The following is a 20117-nucleotide window of genomic DNA, read 5'->3' as shown; positions in this document are numbered from 1 at the left end:
TACCAGAAAACAAGCCAGACATGTAGTATTCACAAGTTTAAAGTGTCAAATACCAGTGAACTGAATCAGGTGCAACAGTAGCAATAACTCTGCATTGGGTAAAGCGTGATGGGGAACAAAGCGGGTAGTTCTGCTGTGGTGATCTCTTTATGGATTCCCTCTAGAGATGCAATAGGTGAGTGCGTGAGTCAAACCATAGGCATTCACACAACTGAAGTACTAGTTTAAAAGTGGTCTGACCCTGTAACATGCATTATCATAGAAAATCGAAATGCCCAACAATTGTTTGGGTTAATCACAAAGTTGTTTGCTTCTTGTTTGGAAATAAACTTCCTTCTACTGATTTAAATGTAACTACTATAGTTAAATTCTTCATGGTCCTACTGTATGTAGGAACGTAGCCGCCCGCCCCCTCTTGCTTGCTGCAAAGACGGACCAGGGACTATGGGATTTAATATGTCCATAGAACCATGCACATGGCTGAAACAAATGTTCCCTGCTCACTGTAAACAGATGGAAGTGGAGATAAAAAGAAGGGACTCAGGTGCTCACACAGGACATAACAAGGGGGTAGAAAAACACAATAGGATTTTTTCGTCATACTTATCAATAAAATCCTTTTCTTTGAGTACATCATGGGACACAGAGTCAGGCTAATATTCATTACCTACTGGGTTATACTCCATCACCAGGTGAATGGACACTGGTAGACCAAAGGTCTTCAGACAGGAAGTGATCTCCTATATGACCCCCTCGCACACAGGAAGCACTTCAGTTTTGTAGTAAGCACTGAAGCTCTGTGTTCCATGATGTACTGATGAAGAAAAGGATTTTACAGGTATTTTCTTTTTCATACATCGTGGGACACAGAGTCAGGCTAATATTCATTACCTACAGGGACGTCTCAGAGCAATAGCCTTGAGGGAAGAGAGACACCCTGCCAAACAATAGCCATCAAAACTTATACGGCAGCCCGCTGTACACTGCGGCCGAAAGCCGAATTCTCGGCTGCTCGAACATCCACTTGATAAAATTTTGTGAACGTATGCACTGAAGACCAGGTAGCAGCCTTACAAATCTGATCCACAGATACCTGATGGCGGAAAACCCAGGAGGTTCCTACACCCCTAATCGAATAAGCTCTCACCCTGAAGGGAGGAGCTTTACGTTTCAGACCGTAGGCCTGAATGACCAACTGACAGACCCAATTGGCAATGGAAGCTGCCTGTCCTTTCTTGGGTCCTTTTGGTGAAACAAAAAAGGAGCAAACACCACTTTTGGGAAAAAGGATGGAACAGGTCATAACACGACCCTGTCGTGGTGAACGATCAAGTGTGGTTCCATGCATGAAAGGGCCGTCAACTCCGAACCCTTCTAGCCGAGCTGATGGCCATCAGGAAGGCTAGCTTGCGTGACAGCAAGTCTAATGGAATTTCCTTGATAGGTTCAAATGGTCGTTTCTGTAACACAGACAACACCAAGTTCAAGTCCCAAGGACACATAGGTGGCCTAATGGGGGGGAAGCAAGCGAGTTACCCCCTGCATAAAGATTTGGATCAGTGAATGGGAGGCTAAAGGCCTTTGGAAGAATACTGATAGGGCCGAAACTTGACCTCTGATTGTACTCAAAGCCAATTTGATTTCCACAGCTGACTGTAGAAAACAGAGAATTCTCCCAATCACGTATTTCTGAGGATGCCATTTTCTGGCTTCACACCAAGCAATATAAGTCTTCCAGAGCTTATGATAAATTTTCAAAGTGACAGCTTTTCTAGCATTCACTAGGGTAGATACTACTGATCCCGAGATGCCACGGTCCTTTAACAACCTGGCTTCAAAAGCCATGCCTTCAAATTTAGAGACTGTAAGCGACGTGGAAGCTTCCAAGGCTCATCTATTGTCAGTCTCACAATCTCCGGGAACCAGAGCCTTCTGGGCCAGACTGGTGCCACCAGAATGACTGGAACCCCCACTTTCCTGTGCAACAAATGTGGAAGGAGAGGGATTGGAGGGAAAGCATAAACCAGGGAGTACTGTCTCTATGGAACTATCAGAGCATCTTCTACGATTTCCAGAGGATCCCTTGTTCGGGACACAAATTGCTGTAGCTTATTGTTGAACCTGGATGCCAATAGGTCGACCTCTGGCCATCCCCAATGCTGGCAAAATTTCCTGGAACACCGCTGGGTGTAGGGACCATTCCCCCGGGCAGATCTGCTGGTGGCTGAGATAATCTGCCTTCCAGTTCTCTACCTATGGGATATGGACTGCCGAAATAATCGGCACATGTCCCTCTGCTCAGGCTAGTATGTGGTTCACATCCTTCAGAGCTGAACGACTCCTGGTACTGCCTTGGTGGTTTATATAGGCCACTGCAGTGGCAATGTCAGACTGAACTCTGATAGGGCAGTCCTGAGGCTCCACCATCAAGGCCTGTTGGGCCAGACGTACTGCCTGTAATTCCAGGACATCGATGGGCAGGATCTGTTCTGTCCCTGACCATTTCCCCTGAGCTGTGAGCCCTTCTAGGGCCGCTCCCCAGCCTGAGAGACTGGCATCTGTAGTCAGTACTCTCCAAGTTACCGTGAGAAAGGATTTTCCCTTTCGCAGGTTCTGATTCTGCAATCATCAATTTAGGCTTAAGCGTGCCCAAGGAGATAAGCACATTGGATAATCCAGGGCTTTTCTTCTTCTGATCCAGGCTAACAAGATGTCTTGTTGTAAAGGCCTGGAATGAAATTGGGCATAGGGCACTGCCTCGAAGGAGGATACCATCCTCCCAAGAAGACTCATACAGAGCCGAATGGAGGGTTGTCTGGTGCCCCTTATCTGATGCACCTGAACCTTTAGGGCACAGATCCTTGCAGGTGGCAAGAATATTTCTTGCTTGAACCGTATCTAGGATCAGACCTAAATACTTTAGACATTGAGCTGGTTTTAAGGCTGCGGGTATTTATGATCCAGCCTAAGTTTTTCAAATACCGCACTGTGCATATTATGCTCTGTTCTAGAGCCTGCAATGAGTGATCTCTGAGTAGGAGGTCGTCCAGATATCCGAGCACCAGGATCCCTAGGCCCCTTAAAAACCCAGTACTGGTGCTAGGACCTTTGTGAACACCCAGGGAGCTGTAGCCAGCCCGAAGGGTAGAGCCACAAACTGAAAATGACGTTCCCCTATTGCAAAATGTAGGAACCTCTGATGAGGCTGAAAGATAGGTATGTGTAAATACGCATCCTTTAGATCGATGGAGTCTAGAAAGTCTCCCCTCGGAGTGAGGCTACTATTGAGCTGAGACTCCATCTGAAAGGACTTTTATCAGTAGATACTTGTTCAGGAATCTTAAGTCCAAAATGGGCCTTGTGTCACTGTTTGGTTTCTGAACCGTAAACAGGTTTGAGTAAAACCCTGTGCCCCTTTCGGATACCAGAACCTCTACAATCACTCCTTGATACACTAAATGATGTAGTGCCTGAAACAATACGTTTCTTTTTGGAAGATCCGAGGGAACGCTTGATCGGGAACCCCTGCAACTCTAGCTTGTAACTGCGAGATATACTGTAATTGAGGTGACTCACTCGTCCTGAATTATTGTTCTCCAAATATCCGAAAAATGCAGCAGCCTTCCCCCCACTCGATGGAGTAGGGGCGTCCCCTCAAAAGGAGGGCTTGGTGCTGGGTTTTGAAGAATCTTGGACCCAGGGCTTCTTATGGACCTGCGCAGCTTGCCCTTGGCCCTAGCGCCCTGTTGGCAGCGGAACCACCTTGACACTGAGACATTTGAGGAAGCAGTCCCTGAGGTTTTAAACAAGGGATGTCTGGTGCTTTTCTTCACAAGAAGCAGAGAACTCTTCCCTCTGGAGATCTTTTGGATATATTTGTGCAAATGATCGCAAAATAAACGTTCCCCATGAAAGGGGAAACCTGCCAATAACTTTTTACAAGGAAGCTCGGCTTACCAGTTTTTAAGCCACAAGAGTCTGAGCAAATGTACAGATGAGAGAGCCAAAACGAGAAACCCGCTGTATTGAATCCTTTAAGGCGTCAATAGCAAAACACAGCGCTCGAGAAAAATCTGTCTTACTTTCAGGCAGATCATCCTCCTGGTTAGGCCTATTAGGCCGTTTGACCTGATCCTTTACGGACTGGCAGATACCAATTGCTGCAACAGCTGGCTGAATAGCTGAACTGGCCAAAGAAAAGGAAGCCTTTAATAATGACTCCAATTTCTTGTCAACAGGGTCTTTTAAACCCTGTGCGTTATCTACCGGACAAGTTAAGTTCTTGTTTAAGGAAGAGACTGCTGCATTTGCTACTGGCATGCTCCATTTTTTAATGAACTTTTCATTCATGGGATATAAAAAGGGAAAACCTCTTAGGAGGTACAAAAATCCTGTCAGGATGTTCCCAATCAACATACACCGCCTGTTCCAACAGGGGGTGTAGAGGGAAAGCCTGTGCAGCCTGAGGAGGCCTTGGGGATCACAAAGAGGACCAGGGGGACTCAGTCACCTCTGCAAGAGGCAACTTAAAGGCAGATCTAACCATTTTGGTCAGAGTCAGGATAAAAAGCCTCTGCGATAGAGGCAGCCATCAACTGGATATCTTCTTGTCCAGATTGTTTGGAAGCAGACTCATCTGCTGGGCCCTCCAGAGTCCTGAGCTTTAAGCTCTTCCCCATCCTCAACCCATTCCTGCTCCAGACTAGGGGACTCCAGGGAGGGGGATCTGTCACGCTTCCTTCTGCGGGAAGCGGGGGGAGGCAATCATGCCAGCAATCCTGTGCTCTAACCCAGCTAGGACCGAGGACAGTTCATCCTTCGTGATAAAGGGTAAAGCAGCAGCTTTGACTGTGGGCACAATACCAGATAAGTGCAGCGGCTCAGATTGCCCAGAAGCCTCGGGTCTTTCAGGGGATACAACACTAGGGATACGACTAGGTTCATCAGGAACTGCCAACGACATCGGTGTGCCCTTCCCAGTAGTGTTAGTCCCGCTCCTCTTTTTTGAAGGCATTTACTAGCCACAAAAAGAGAGTACTTGGGTGTAGTTAAACACCTCAGAAGGGAGACCCTTTAATAGGACTCCCAAGCCCCTATGTAACAATCCTGCTAAGCACCTTTAGCCTGCTAACACTTGGTGACTCACGTGACCCGTTAAGGAAGGAATGAACTGCTGCAAGTGTCTGTTCAGGGCCTGCTCTGTGTCCCACAGCTGCCTGGAAGCACCGCATGCTTGGCCTATACAGCTTAAATAAGCTAGGTGTGCACCAGAACCTTCTCTGCGTGCATGCGCAGGCACAAGCATGGTTCTGGCGAACAACGTGGCTGTATTCGCGCATGACGCAAATCCTCGTGCACCCACATAAAGGCTCCTGCACATGTGCGGTGAAGCCGCATGCGCCATGGCCGCCAAACAACGCCTAAGTCTAGCGGCGCTTTTTGCGAATGCACGTGCACCCTGGTGAACCAAGGCGAAATGTCGCACCATGGTGCGCCATCATACAGGGAAGAAACAGCCAGACAAGCAAAAAAGATACACTTTGCAAACACCCACAGCTAGCCCAAAACTCCCCCTTATGGTCATTGCACACAGGCCACAATAATAAGTAAAGGGGTTTCACTTACCCATCCAGGTGCAGGACAGCTTAGAAACTAAGAGCCCAAACTTCACCCATCACGGTGGCTTCCTGTCATTTGAGAACCTTCAAGGACTGGGTACACCTTTTCATGTTTAAGGACCACTCCCTTGGATCTGTACAGCACCCTGCAGGAATGCCTTAGCGCTGTGGTATCAAGGATTCCACTTTGCAGGGTCCAGCGCCCGGAGGCTGCATTACAAGCAAAACCTCGAAGGATCTTGAGTCTTCTTTGCGAGGCTCAGGTACCATTTATCTAAGCATAAAAGCCTGTGTCAAATGGATTAGATCGGTCAATTCCTTGATTCATTTAAGAACCATTTGTGGGACTAGAGACCTGGAGCTCAGAGAGCTCAAATAAACTGTGCCATCCACCTTGCAGACACTGGTAAAAAACTGAAGCTCTTCCTGTGTGGGAGGGGTTACATAGGGGATCACTTCCTGTCCGAAGACCTTTGGTCTACCAGTGTCCATTCACCTGGTGATGGAGTATAACCTAGTAGGTAATGAATATTAGCCTGACTCTAACCCATGAGGTATGAAAAAGAAAAAATGATTTAATGAAAAGTAGATTACTGGGCCATTAAATAGTGAATGTATATGGATTATTTTGAGAGACTATAATCATTTAGTGTCAATTGAAGACACCAGGAGCAAGGAAAGGAAGACCAGAGTACGATGCTAGTCCTTCTAGTTAGAGCTTACACAACAGCCTCTTTCCTCTCCCATGTGACAGCACTGGGCCAATCACGAAGTGCCAGCACTGTCACAAACAGTGTAAGTCACATCATGCTCCATCAGAAATCCTGGGCGTTTGCTTTGTTCTTGGGCAATAACGCTTGTACCTTCAGGTGATTGGACACTAGACTATCTTTGAGAACACACCCCCTGGGGTGTCTGCTCTTTAAAGTCGGTCACAGACGGTCCAAATTTCGTCCGGTTCCTGCTGAACTGTGTATGGGCAGGCTGAATGCACCAAGTTGATTGATCGAACAACCAGCCAGCCTGCCGGATTTTACTGCTATAGCCGCTAGCAATAATCACTGACTTCTCTCGGCAGGGACAGCTTCCCAGCACTGGAGGGACAACCTAACTGCTCTGAGCTCAAAAATATTGATGGGGAGTTTGGTTTCCTCCATGACCATGTTCCCTGAACGGTCAAGGATTGGAAGACTCCACCCCAACCTGTCAGACTCGCGTCTATTTTAAGAACTTTCCAAAAGTAGGGAGATCATTTTTTCCTCATTGTAATGCCCTGTACACACGGTCGGATATTGATCGGACATTCTGACAACAAAATCCATGGATTTTTTCCGACGGATGTTGGCTCAAACTTATCCACCAGCACAAGGAAATATAGGTTTGGTTGGATAGGTGCATGGGTAAGTCCAGGGAAAGAGCCTGCTTTTTCCATGCAGACAGAATGTTTAGTTAGAAAATTAGAAATTGCGTGAAAGGTACTGACTTGAAGGGGGCGACCATAAGACCCAGAACTCTCATGGTAAAAGTCTCTGTGGGATTTCTCTTGGATCTCAGTTGTCAAGCATGAGCTCTCAGAGAAAGAGCTTTCTTTTTTGGAAGAAAACTTTTGCTCGGGACGTATCCAGGATTAGACCAGAGTTCTAGGTACAGGGAAGGCCGGAGAGCAGATTTGTTGAAATTGATCACCCAGCCAAAAGCCTGAATAGTCTTTTTGCTGAGAAATCAGATTCTAATAAAATAAATAGTGTAGTGCTATATCAATCCCCCTATATGCCGTTAACATTTGTACACAAATATCAACATGCATACAAAGTGCAAATGGTGCAATACCAAATTCATAAAATAAGAATATATGAATACACAAAAAATATAAAATAAAGTGCCAAGTGCAAAACGTGCTAATGAAATGCATGTGAAACCATCAAGTGAACTGTGGTATGCCAATAAACCAGAGAAAAAGCTTCCAAAAACAGTTGTTCAAAATTATATAAATTGGCTTTACTATATTCCAGCTTCTACTGAAACAATGCCTGCCCTCTTGCATTTCCACCACCTACACTCACATGCAATAAAGCCTCTGGCCTCTTACCAAATGTTGTGGACCATTAAGAGTTAAATGGTCAGAAGCACTTTAAAAAACACAAGGTGCCTCCAATAGTATGTAAAAAGCCACCTTATTAAAAAAATATAGCATGCACTTAAAAGTAAAATCTTCACAACCGCATTAAGTAGCAGTCACAATGCATTAAACCAGGCAGTTCCTCCGCTAGACTTTTGCCAGCATCATGCGTGATATCCCTTTGTTGCTTGCCGGTAACATCGGACATTGATGGATCTGATTGCGGTTTTGAATGCCACTGAAGACACCTTGCGTTTCTGACCACTGAACTCTTAATGGTCCACAACATTTGTTAAGAGGCCAGAGACTTTATTGCATGCGAATGGATGCGGTGGAAAAGCGGGGACCAACTTTACTGCACTAGAAGCTGGAATATAGCAACGACAATATATATACTTATTTGGTCTGTTTTTGGAAGCTTTTTCTTTGGTTTATTGGCATACCATAGTTTACTTGGTGGTTTCACATGCACTTCATTCGCACTTTTTTCACTTTATTTTAGATTTGTTATTGGTGTATTCATTAATGATTTATTACATGAATTATTATTGTATGGCATTGCCGTATTTGCACTTTTTGGGAGTTGATATTTTTTGTACAAATGTTAACAGACTATAGGGAGATTGATATAGTGCTAAACTATTTATTTTATTAGAGTTTGAATTTGGGATCACAAATTGAGCATTGCTAGCTTTAGCTTTCTTATTTTAGTTTCTCACTTAAGCGCAGATTATTTTCTTTTTAAAATTTGCTGATAATTGCAAGGGGATGAATCCTTAAAAGCGGAGTTCCACCCAGAAATGGAACTACCACGGATCAGATTCCTCCCCCCTCTGGTGCCACATTTGGCATCTTTCAGGGGGGAGGGGGGAGCTGATACCTGTCAAATCCAGCTATCTGCTCCCACTCCCAGGGAAAGATCGCTGCAATCTTGTGCGGCGAACTATGCAATATCCGGCCCCTCAATTCCCCCCCCCGCAGCCTTCTGGGAGACACTCAGGTGCCAGAAGAGAGCAGGGACCATTTAGCAAGCGCAGCGCGACTCACACATGCGCAGTAGGAAACCGGCGCCTGCACCCAGAGCCGAGAAACAGGTTGGCTTTGGGCGCCGACATCGTGGGCTCCCAGGACAGGTAAGTGTCCTTATATTAAAAGTCAGCAGCTGCAGTATTTGTAGCCGATTTACTTTTGTTTACCCAGGCAGAACTCCGCTTTAAGGAGAAGGTTGTCTAGATAGCATTTCACTTGAATGCCCTAATTTCTAAAGGTCAAGCAAGGGTGTGAAGACCTTTGTGAACACCATGGGAGCAGAGGATAAGCTGAAAGGTAGTGTGACAAACTAGAAGTTGTTGTGTTCCATTGCAAAGCTTGGAAATCACTAATGAGGTGGGTAGATGACATCTTCAGAGAAGCAATTATGGACCTTGCAGACTGAGAAATTTTGGAATTTGAAGGAAATTGTTGAGGGAGCTTAAAGTGGATGTAAACCTGATTCATGAAATTTGACCTAAGCACATATATACGTAGTGCTTTCTTATCGCTCTCCAAAGCCCTGAGTCCTGTGTCTTTCTGCTGCTCCGTTCTTCTGTTATCAGCATGATAACTTCTGACAAGTTCTCCAACAGAGATAAAACCAACCTGAAGTTTGTGTTGGGTGGGTGCTATAAATAGATTAGCAGAGAGTTCTTCTATGCACAACACAGCTCTGCACATTCCTTCCTTCCTCTGTGGAGTGGGGGTGTGTGCCTTTCCTCCAATCAGCTGTCACACAGTGTATTCCAAGAATCCACACCCAGTACTGAACAGGAAGAGAAAATGTCTAACACGATGTGCTGAAGACAGCACATATACATGTAAAACTTTATAAAGAGACTATGCACCAAATGCATTGGAAGACGCCCCCTTGGACTTTGATGGCAGAAGTAAAGTATAAGGAATCAAAAATAGATAAAAAAAAAAAAAAGAGGGGTACAAACAAAAGTGCCAACTTTATTGAATACAAAAAATAGTAGAAAATATATAAATATTCTGTCACATATAGACATAGTGGTTTAAAATGTATTGCAATAATGCATCAATGAATAAACATGAACAAGAAATAATTGGTACATATTAACCCAAACTGAGAGTCAAAAGATCACTGGCCGGACTGGGAAGGGGTTGGCCAACAGGATTCTTTAGACATAAAAACCCGACACGTTTCGGAAATTATTTGTGCAATGGTGTGCATATTCCTTCTTCAGGATCAGTTATAGAGTGGGTAATTATGTTCTTGTCTGCAACATAAATATAGGTATATGGTAATGTTTGCATGACATCATCCAATAAATATTGATACTGTCAACAACCTTGTATAAAAAATACCAAATAAGGCCAAAAGTACTTACATATCACAGATTCATTGCAAGTTTAGCAAAAGATGCTGGACAATACAGGGAGATTTACACATGCTGGCTGTACACATCCATACACTGGCACGGTAGAGTTGATAGAGGCGTGCATCCACAGCCCAATATTCAAAACGTGTTCACAAAAGACACCTGACAATCACCACGGCAACAAATTGTGCACTGTGGCGACAATGGCAGGGGAAGGAGGGGGCGAGTCCCTTTCATGGCAGAGATGCATATATGCACAGGGTAAGTTTGTATATAAGATAATAAACAAAAAAACGCGCTAAAAAGTGAATAAATAAAATAATCTTTAGTAAAGTCCGTGCAGTCCCATATGAATGTCCACACAAAATAAGGAAGGTGAAATTGTTATAAGTGAATAACATATAATTTCCTCCAATGTGATAAATGATAAACGGCAAAGGGACTGGAAACACCAAAATATTGCGCTTACCAGATGTAAGCGAAATAAGAGCGGGTGGCTCAAACCCAGCCTGGGCCTTTACAATGATGATCCAGCCGAGTCAGGATGATCACACTCGTCTCATATGTCCAGTCCGTCAAGATTTATATCCAAAAAAATATATAGCACAAGCATAGCGTAATACTGATATATAAAAAACTCAAAAAGTGAAAAAAAGTGCAACACTCAAAAAAAGATAAATCATGAGTATCATATATCATCCAAGGTTGACACAGCAACTATAGATGTTGAGTGAGTATCATGCAATCATGCAAAAATTGTGAATTAAGGTGAAATAGGTAGGAGAAATTGCAACCCTAATCTCAATTTAAAATCAAGAAATATTGTGACTGTACCAAATCACCCAAAAAATATAATCAATATGAACGTGAAAAAAGAAAAAACGGAACCTATGACAGATAGCTTATCGCATGCACATGCTGCTTACCAGATGATAAATTAAACAGGCAAAGTGTCACACAACTAAACGTGTAGATAGGATAGGAACACACCAGCGAATCCTAGGGGATATTCAGCTTACCAGACATTCTCACAGAGTAGGCAAATGGGATAAGGCATACACAGGCTCCTATCCGGAGTGGCGTAGACGCGTCCTAGCCAGTCAAGCCCAAGCTCAGCGGTACATATGAAGTAAAAATGCCCAATAGTATAATACTGTATAATCCAATTTATTCGAATAGAAATTGCACTTACATAAAAGAAGTTAAAAACAGCGAGAAATTGGAGCCGGCCGGCACTCAAACAATACTCCCGTCCTCACAGGGCAAACGTGGTGATGTCAGCACGTCCCTCCCAGACGCGTTTCGTCAAACGCTGACGTTTTCAATGGGGAACGGGAATCATGCTGAGCCACCACGTTAAATACACACACCAAGCCTCGCCTTGAGTTCCGAAAAAGGAAACACGCGGCGCCATCTTGGATATGGGCAACTATGTACTGCATGCCAGAAACTGAAACCGGCGAACAGTCAGAAGCCCTCAAATTAAATATAGCGTCAAGAAATATTAAAACAACATACATATGCATACATCATTGCAAGATGTGCTCAAACATATAGGGAATGAACACATACTATAGCCTGGCAAAGGGTAATAGATAAACAATATTTAAAATACCATCTATATAAGCAGTGAACACATATTATGGCCTGGCAAAGGGTAATAGGTAAACAATCAATGTCAGACTTCAAAGATCCAAGACATTATACCCCCCTTAGTGTTACCCATACCACATGGGTCTCATTAGTAAATACATTATCTATGCGATTAAAAATAATAGAAAAAAAAAGGATATAATAAAGAAAAAAATATAAAAAAAAATATATATATATATATATATATATATATATATATATATATATATATAAAATAAAAATATTAAATAAAAATTTTTTTTTTTTTTTTTTTTTTTTTATAAAAAATTTTTTAGGGATAAATTTAGGAATAAACTTGGAATTAAAATAATTGCAAATCTATCCATACTTTAAGCAAACCATAAATTGGGCAGGGTATCATAGACAGACTGAACCATACACAGCCACCTCAAGGAGACAGATAGCATAGCCCAACTCAGCCCAAAAATATTTGTCCAAAAAATGAATAATAAACCCATAGTTTGAAAAAGGATCAGATAGCATAAGTTTGTATATAAGCAGTGAAAAAGTACCATAGATAGCTGATCCAGAATTAAGTTCAGCAAATTTAACCACTTGCTTACTGGGCACTTAAACCCCCCTCATGCCCAGACAAATTTTGAGCTTTCAGCGCTGTCGCACTTTGAATAGCAATTGCGCGGTCATACAACACTGTAGCCAAATGAAATTTTTATCATTTTTTTCCCCACAAATAGAGCTTTCTTTTGGTGGTATTTAATCACAGCTGGGATTTTTATTTTTTGACAAACAAAAAAATATGGAAAATTTTGAAAAAAAAAAAATCATGTTTCATAGTTTGTTATAAAATTTTGCAAACAGTTAATTTTTCTCCTTCATTGATATGCGCTGATGAGGCGGCACTGGTGGGCACCGATAGGCTGCACTGATGGGCACGGATAGGCACAGTTAAGGCGGCACTGATAGGCACAGTTAAGGCAGCACTGATTGGCACAGTTAAGGCAGCACTGATTGGCACAGTTAAGGCAGCACTGATAGGCACAGTTAAGGCAGCACTGATAGGCACAGTTAAGGCAGCACTGATGGGGACAGATAAGGCGGCACTGATGGCACGGATAGGTGGCACTGATAGGTGACACTGATGGGCACTGATAGGTGGCACTGATGTGCAGCACTGTTGTTGCACTGATGTGGGCGCTGATGGGTGGCACTGATGGATGGCACTGCTACCTATTGCTGTGGGGGCAGATGATCGCCGTCAGCGGGACTGATGTCCCTCTCTTGGCCGCCAGTGATCGGGTTTTTTTTTCCTCCTCACGCTGTCAGCGCGAGGAGGAAAAATAGCCGATTACCGGCTCTGTTTACATCACATGATCAGCTGTCATTAGCTGAAAGCTGATCATGTGGTAAGGGGTCAGGCAAGTCTTATAGACTCGCTGATCACCGAGCATGACGCGCGCGCCCTGCAGGGGGTGCGCAGGCCGCTCATGCACGGGACGACGTCAATAGACGTTGTCCCGGCAATGTAGATCCGCGCTGTTGCTGTCATTTGGCAATAGCGCAGATCTGAAGAGGTTAAAAGTTAAGATCTTTACCTTCAGGGAGTACGAGCGTGGAAGGTGTGGACACCAGGTCAGCAGCCGGCATACTGACAAAACCATATGGGCGTCAGTAATTATCCGTTCAGCTGTATTTGGCATCAGTCAATCAAAGCTGTGCCTGCCATCTCGCTTGATCAGCTGTAAAGAAACAGCTGACTGCGAGGTCTGGGTGTCTTTTAGACGCAGAGGTGCGTGGCGTAGCCCCGCCCACCGGGGGCATGACGACGTCACGCATCCCAGCGTCACCGGCGGGAGGGGATTCCCAACTCGTGACGCTGAGGACAACGCAATAGCTCCTCCCAGCACAAAGGGCCAACAGAGACGGAACAATCCATCATCCAGTTGGCCTGCACTGGTGGAGCTTACCCGCCGGGTGTCTACGCAGAGAGACAAGGGCAGGTGGAGATTCGGCAGAGAGCCATCTAGTGAGAGGATGAGAGAACAGCCAGAATGCTTACAGTTGGAGAAAAAATGATTACACACAATGTATGGCATAATAAAATTAAACAACAAGGAATACAGAGAAAGGGGGAGAAGGGAGGGTAGCGGAAAGAGGGAATAGTGATAAGGAAAAGTAAATAGAGATACCAAATAAATAAGAACAATTAACAAAAAAAATAATAATAAAGGGAAATAAAAAAAATATATATATATATATATATATATATATATATATATATATATATATATATATATATATATATATATATATATATATATATAACATGGAATTCTACATATTGAGCTCACAGACCCCAGAGGTGAATCCTGGGAGGAATGATCTAAAATTAACTGCTTCATTCAACCCAGGTGGTTGAGTAGCCTGTAGATTGAAAATCCATCTGGATTCACACTGGAGGAGGCGCTTATTAAAGTCGCCTCCTCTAGGGCAAAAGTGCACCTGATCCAATCCCAAGAAAAGTACCTTGGGAAGTGATTTTGGATGCACCATGGCCATGTGTCTGCCAATGACTGCATCTGGATCACGTTTACGGGTAGTTACAGTGTGTTGATAAATTCTTTTCCAAAATTCATTGATTGTCTTCCCAGCGTAGAAGCAACCGCATTCACAAGTGAAGAGGTATACTGCGCCGGGAGTTGTACAGTTGACATAATGTTTTGGGTGGAACCATTGACCATTGGGTAGGTCAATATTGGTTCTTCTGTCCATGTATTGACAGTATAGACAACCCCCACAGGAGAAAGTGCCCAACGTTTTGCATACATCACCGATGTTAGGTTGATATTCGCTAGTAACCACCCTGTCACCCACAGATGAAGCTCTTCTGAAGGTGACACAGCTGGTGTGCTAGGGACAAACTGGGACAATAAGGGGTCCATGGTCAATAGATGCCAGTACCTACTTAGGATTCGCCTAAACTGCTTATGTTGTACTGAGTATGTAGTGATGATCCTACCTGTATCATCCGTGAGCGGCTTTTTGTACATTGAGTAGATCACGACAAGATAAATTAGTGTTTTTTTTGTAGGCCTTTTTCAGACATGTGTTGGAGTAAACTCTTTTGAGGAGTCTTTTCCTATTTTTGAAAATAGTATCAGCTGAGCAATTTCGGCGAACCCTAAGGTGCTGGCTATAGGGTATGAATGTAAGCAGGGGTTTTGGACGGAAGCTTGTTGCGTGAAGCAGCGAGTTCCCTGCTGTGGGTTTATAATTGGCTTGAAATGTAATTTCGGTCTATGGTACTTTTTCACTGCTTATATACAAACTTACCCTGTGCATATATGCATCTCTGCCATGAAAGGGACTCACCCCCCCTTCCCCTGCCATTGTCTCCACAGTGCACAATTTGTTGCCGTGGCGATTGTCAGGCGTCTTTTGTGAACACGTTTTGACCATTGGGCTGTGGATGCATGCCTCTATCAACTCTACCGTGCCAGTGTATGGATGTGTACAGCCAGCATGTATAAATCTCCCTGTATTGTCCAGCATGTTTTGCTAAACTTGCAATGAATCTGTGATATGTAAATACTCTTGGCCTTGTTATTTGGTATTTTTTATACAAGGTTAACAGTATAAATATTTATTGGATGATGTCATGCAAACAAGAACATAATTACCCACTCTATAACTACCCCTGAAGAAGGAATATGCACACAATTGCACATATAATTTCCCAGTCCGGCCAGTGATCTTTTGACTTTCAGTTTGGGTTAATATGTACCAATTATTTCTTGTTCATGTTTATTCATTGATGCATTATTGCAATACATTTTAAACCACTGTGTCTATATGTGACAGAATATTTATATATTTTCTACTATTTTTTGTATTTCAATAAAGTTGGCACTTTTGAGCCCCTCTTTTATCTATTTTTGATTCCTTATACTTTACTTCTGCCATCAAAGTCCAAGGGGGCGTCTTCCAATGCATTTGGTGCATGTTCTCTTTATAATGTCTGTTAGGATTTTGGCAGTAACTTCACACTAGTCAATTCTCAAATCTCCTTTTTTTTTTATACATGTAAAAAACTTATGTAGGGAGATTAGTTTCATCTTTGTGTATCATCTGAGGCTGTTCACTTCACTTCAGGGTTTACATCCACTTTAACCACTTCAGCCCCGGAAGGATTTACCCCCTTCCTGACCAGAGCACTTTTTGCGATTCGGCACTGCGTCGCTTTAGCTAAAAATCACACGACATTGCACCCAAACAAAATTGACGTCCCTTTTCCCCCGCTTTCTTTTGGTGGCATTTGATCACCTCTGCGTTTTTTATTTTTTGCGCTATAAAACAAACAAGAGCGACAATTTAAAAAAAAAAAAAAAAGCAAGCAATATTTTTAACGTTTTGCTATAATAACCCCCCACCCCCAAAGAAAAAAAAATTATATATATATATATATATATATATATATATATATATATATATATATATATATATATATATATATATATATATATATACACTATTTTGGGACCATTTTCATTTATACAGTGATCAGTGCTATAAAAGTGCACCGATTACTGTGTAAATGACACTGGCAGGGAAGGGGTTAAACACTAGGGGGCGTTTAAGGGGTTAAGTAAATCCTAGGGAGTGATTCTAACTGTGGTGGGGTGGGCTACTACTCACATGACAGAGATCACTGCTCCCAATGACAGGCAGCAGTGATGTGTCATGTCGCTAGGCAGAACGGGAAAATGCCTTGTTTACAAAGGCATTTCCTCGTTCTTCCGCTCCGTGACAAGATGGCGGGAACCTGGCGGACATAGAGTCAGCGGGAACCGCAGTCACGGCGCGCACTCACAATGCCGCTTCTTAAAGGGGACGTACCTATATGCCCATTTGCCGAGCCGTGCCATTGTGCCAACGTATATAGTCATGCACTGGTCGGCATGTGGTTAAGACCAGAATAGGATAACTACCTTGATTGGCCTTTGGTACCATGAACAGGTTTGAGATGAATCCCTTGAACCTGTCCTGTGGCAGTACAGGTACAAAGACTCCCTGGGATAAGAGGCGATTCAGAGCATTCTGCAAACCTTTTACAGGCAGCTACCAATGTTCAAGCCATCAGCCATAAGATTTAACACATATGAATGGGAATTGGAGTTATTTTGGATATTTGTCTCATGGCATCTTCCATTGCATGTACACAAAAAATTAGAGTAGAAGGCAATTGTAATTGCTGTAACAGCACAGCCCTGAAATAGAGTCACGTTGGTCATTTATGGTCCTAGTGCAGTTAGCTGCAGTTTTGACACACAGAAATAGCAGCAACAGCAGGGCTGCAGGGCTGGCCCTGCCAGGTTAAAAGAAGGTTTTAACCTGCCAAGTTAAAGGAAACCAAAAAGGAACATCTTCAATAAGTGCAGTGAAATGTTTGTTAAAGACAGAGCTGGCAGGATCAAACATAGGAATAGCTCACTTTTTTGCAAACTTTTTCCACTGGATAGAGTTCAGCAAAGATTTTTAGGGAGTGAAAATCTTTTCAGGAGTGACCTTATAATTACCATATTCTATCTGTTCAGGCAAAGGCAATATTTTGCAAGTTTTTGTAGGTCTCTTTGTGCCCAAGCTAATCTTTCCTCACAGAAAGGACCCTCCAGTCCTGTTATTTTGGTTGCCCTTCTTTGCATTTTTCCAGTTACCCAATATCCTATTGATGAACTGGTGCACAAAACTGAACTGCATATTCCAGATGAGGGATTACTAATTTCTTTTATTTTTTTCTTTATGGGGCAAAATTATGTCTTCCCCTCTCTGACGTGTTTACCCTCTTAATGCATTAAAGTATTTTGCAGCTTGCGATGACATTGCATGCGATGACTAAAGTTATGATCTACCGAAAAAAAAAAAAAAAAACAGATCCTTTTCGACCATGGACCTCTCCAGTTGTACTCCTCCTACAACGTATGATGCATGCATGTTTTAAAACCCCAAAGTTCATAACATGGCAAGCACAGAAATTGCAATTTTAATCTCAAACTCTTTGCCATTTATAAATAGGTTAAAAAGAAAGGGTCCCAGCATTGAACCTTGGGGAACACCTTAGACCATGCAGGCCCTAGATGAGTGATGGCGAACCTTGGAGTCTGAGTGCCCAAACAGCAACACAAAGCCAGCTTATTTCAAAGTGCCAACACAGAATTAAATTTACCAGCGGCTCTGTACAGAGGATGGGACTGATCATCCCTCTAAAATGAGCCCTAAGGGACCAAAAACGTAGGATTCTGCCAGATTCGCTCAGAATGCAGGGATCAGGAGTGTGTTACACTCAGAATGCACTGTACAACATACACTGACCTACCTGACCCACCTGACACATACTTCCTGCACTACTCACACCCCTCCCTATCCCCCCCACACACAGTACTGTACACTGTAGATCGGAGGATCCATTATCCTCCATACCTCTCCATGGCCTCATCGTCGAGCTCTCCCCAGCACTGGGCGGGCAGTATTGCAGGAGTCCCCTCCATTGAGCCACTCCTTGGTATCCCCAGCGCCGGGAGGTCAGCTAGCAGCCAGTGCACCTCTCCCATAGTCATGATCTGCTCCGAGCACCGCCCCTCCCCCTCGGCTGTTTCACAGGTCGCAGTGCCAGAGGGACAGGCTGGACCAAAGTTGTCCTGGGGCAGGGGGAGCTAGAATAGGGTGCCGCACAGAGGAATGCCCAAATGCCTCACTGGGGGTTTAGGGGTCCGTGGGAGGCAATAAGCTGCAGCACAGATCCTAGGGACGGCAGAGGAATAACTTTGCACCCCCCTAAAGGTCGCACCTGGGGCAAGATGACTGGCTGCCCACCCCCATGCTACGCCACTGGCTCAGAGTTCCCGGCCAACCCCAGGCCTTGGGACTCAGGGCTAATGATTCTGAACAGTAAATACGAGACTTGGGGCCCACTCGGGGCTAAAGCCCCTGTCAGCCCTCCCTGCCGACACCACTGATGCAAGGAAGGGAGGTGGCTCCTCTGCCTGCACCACCAGTGCAAGTGACTGCCTGGCTGGGGATCCCCCCCCTATCCTAGCAGTTCTGGCTCCATAAGCTTGCGTGCCCACAGAAAGGGCTCTGTGTGCCAGCTGTGGTACATGTGCCATAGGTTCGCCATCACTGCCCTAGATCATTAATCACTTCTCTCTGAATATGTTCTTTTAGAGCAGAGTTTTTCTAGCTGCCAGTGTCCCAACAACTAGTGGTGCACTGAAATTTCGGCCGCCGAAATATATCAGCCGAAAACGGTTTTCGGCATGCGACCGAAAGATGAAAAGGTGCCGATAAGGGCACCGAAAAGGAGGCGGAGTCCACCCCGGATGCCACACATTGCTGGGGCGTCATCCTGTTGGCTCAGGCTCAGTACCACCCTCCCTCCTCACGCAGAGCAGCAATCTCCCTCTGTGTCACAGAGGTGAATTGTCCGGGCAGCCTCAATAACAATGTCCCGCCTCCTGCAATAGATGGCACATTGATCCGACATTGAATCAGTGTGACGTATCACAGGAGGCGGAGCATTGTTACTGCTGCCATCCGGCCCAGGAAATTCAACTGCTCTGATCCAGCCACCGGCGAGGCTCAGGCATCTGGCGCCCACCGGCGAGGCTCAGGCATCTGGCGCCCACCGGCGAGGCTCAGGCATCTGGCGCCCACCGGCGAGGCTCAGGCATCTGGCGCCCACCGGCGAGGCTGCATTGACCTCTTGTATCACGTTTGCAGTCTCTGACCATCTCCTGTATCGTGTGCTAGAGGTGCAATTAATGGAAATTTTGCGAACACTATTAGCAGTGTGTGTAAGTAAGTATTGCAGACATGATACAAGAGATGGTCAGAGACTGCAGACTACATTTTTCTTGAGCTTTTCTTGTACTAAAAAGGTGCCAATAATTATTATATTATATTATTATAATAATATTATTATTATTATATATTAATTTAAATTGAGGAAATTAATTAAAATTCGAACATAATACAATTATGTATAAAAATATAAATCGTTTTTAAAAACTGTAATTTTTGGGTAAGTGCATCCTGCATTTTCCGTTTCGGCACCAAAACTTTTATTCGGTGCACCCCTAACAACCAATGATGTCACCGGCTGATAACAACGTCATCTAGGTGTTATTTGGATGGTGAGCTGTATTGGATTTCCTCCAGACATATCGTTTGGTGTTGAGGCCAAATCATTAAAATTTGAGTCTCATCTCATCATAACACATTTTTCCACGTGGCCTCAGAATCTTCAAGGTGCATTTAAAGTGGTCAAATGAGACTAAAACTGAATTATTTGGCCTCAACAAACAATATGTCTGGCGGAAATCCAATCCAGCTCGC

The 20117-nt window shown here is 44.0% G+C and overlaps 1 protein-coding gene across 1 annotated transcript in view; it reads right to left on the bottom strand.

Moving 5' to 3' along the window:
- Positions 1-20117, bottom strand: part of TAF4B (TATA-box binding protein associated factor 4b) — a 247096-nt gene that overhangs the window by 66979 nt on the left and 160000 nt on the right. The gene's annotated exons all lie outside the window — the stretch shown is intronic.

The sequence above is a fragment of the Aquarana catesbeiana genome, linkage group LG05 (genome assembly GCF_042186555.1).
Source record: "Aquarana catesbeiana isolate 2022-GZ linkage group LG05, ASM4218655v1, whole genome shotgun sequence".
Taxonomy (NCBI): domain Eukaryota; kingdom Metazoa; phylum Chordata; class Amphibia; order Anura; family Ranidae; genus Aquarana; species Aquarana catesbeiana.
Note: the sequence above shows the minus strand (reverse complement) of the source record. Positions and strands in the feature narration are given on the sequence as shown.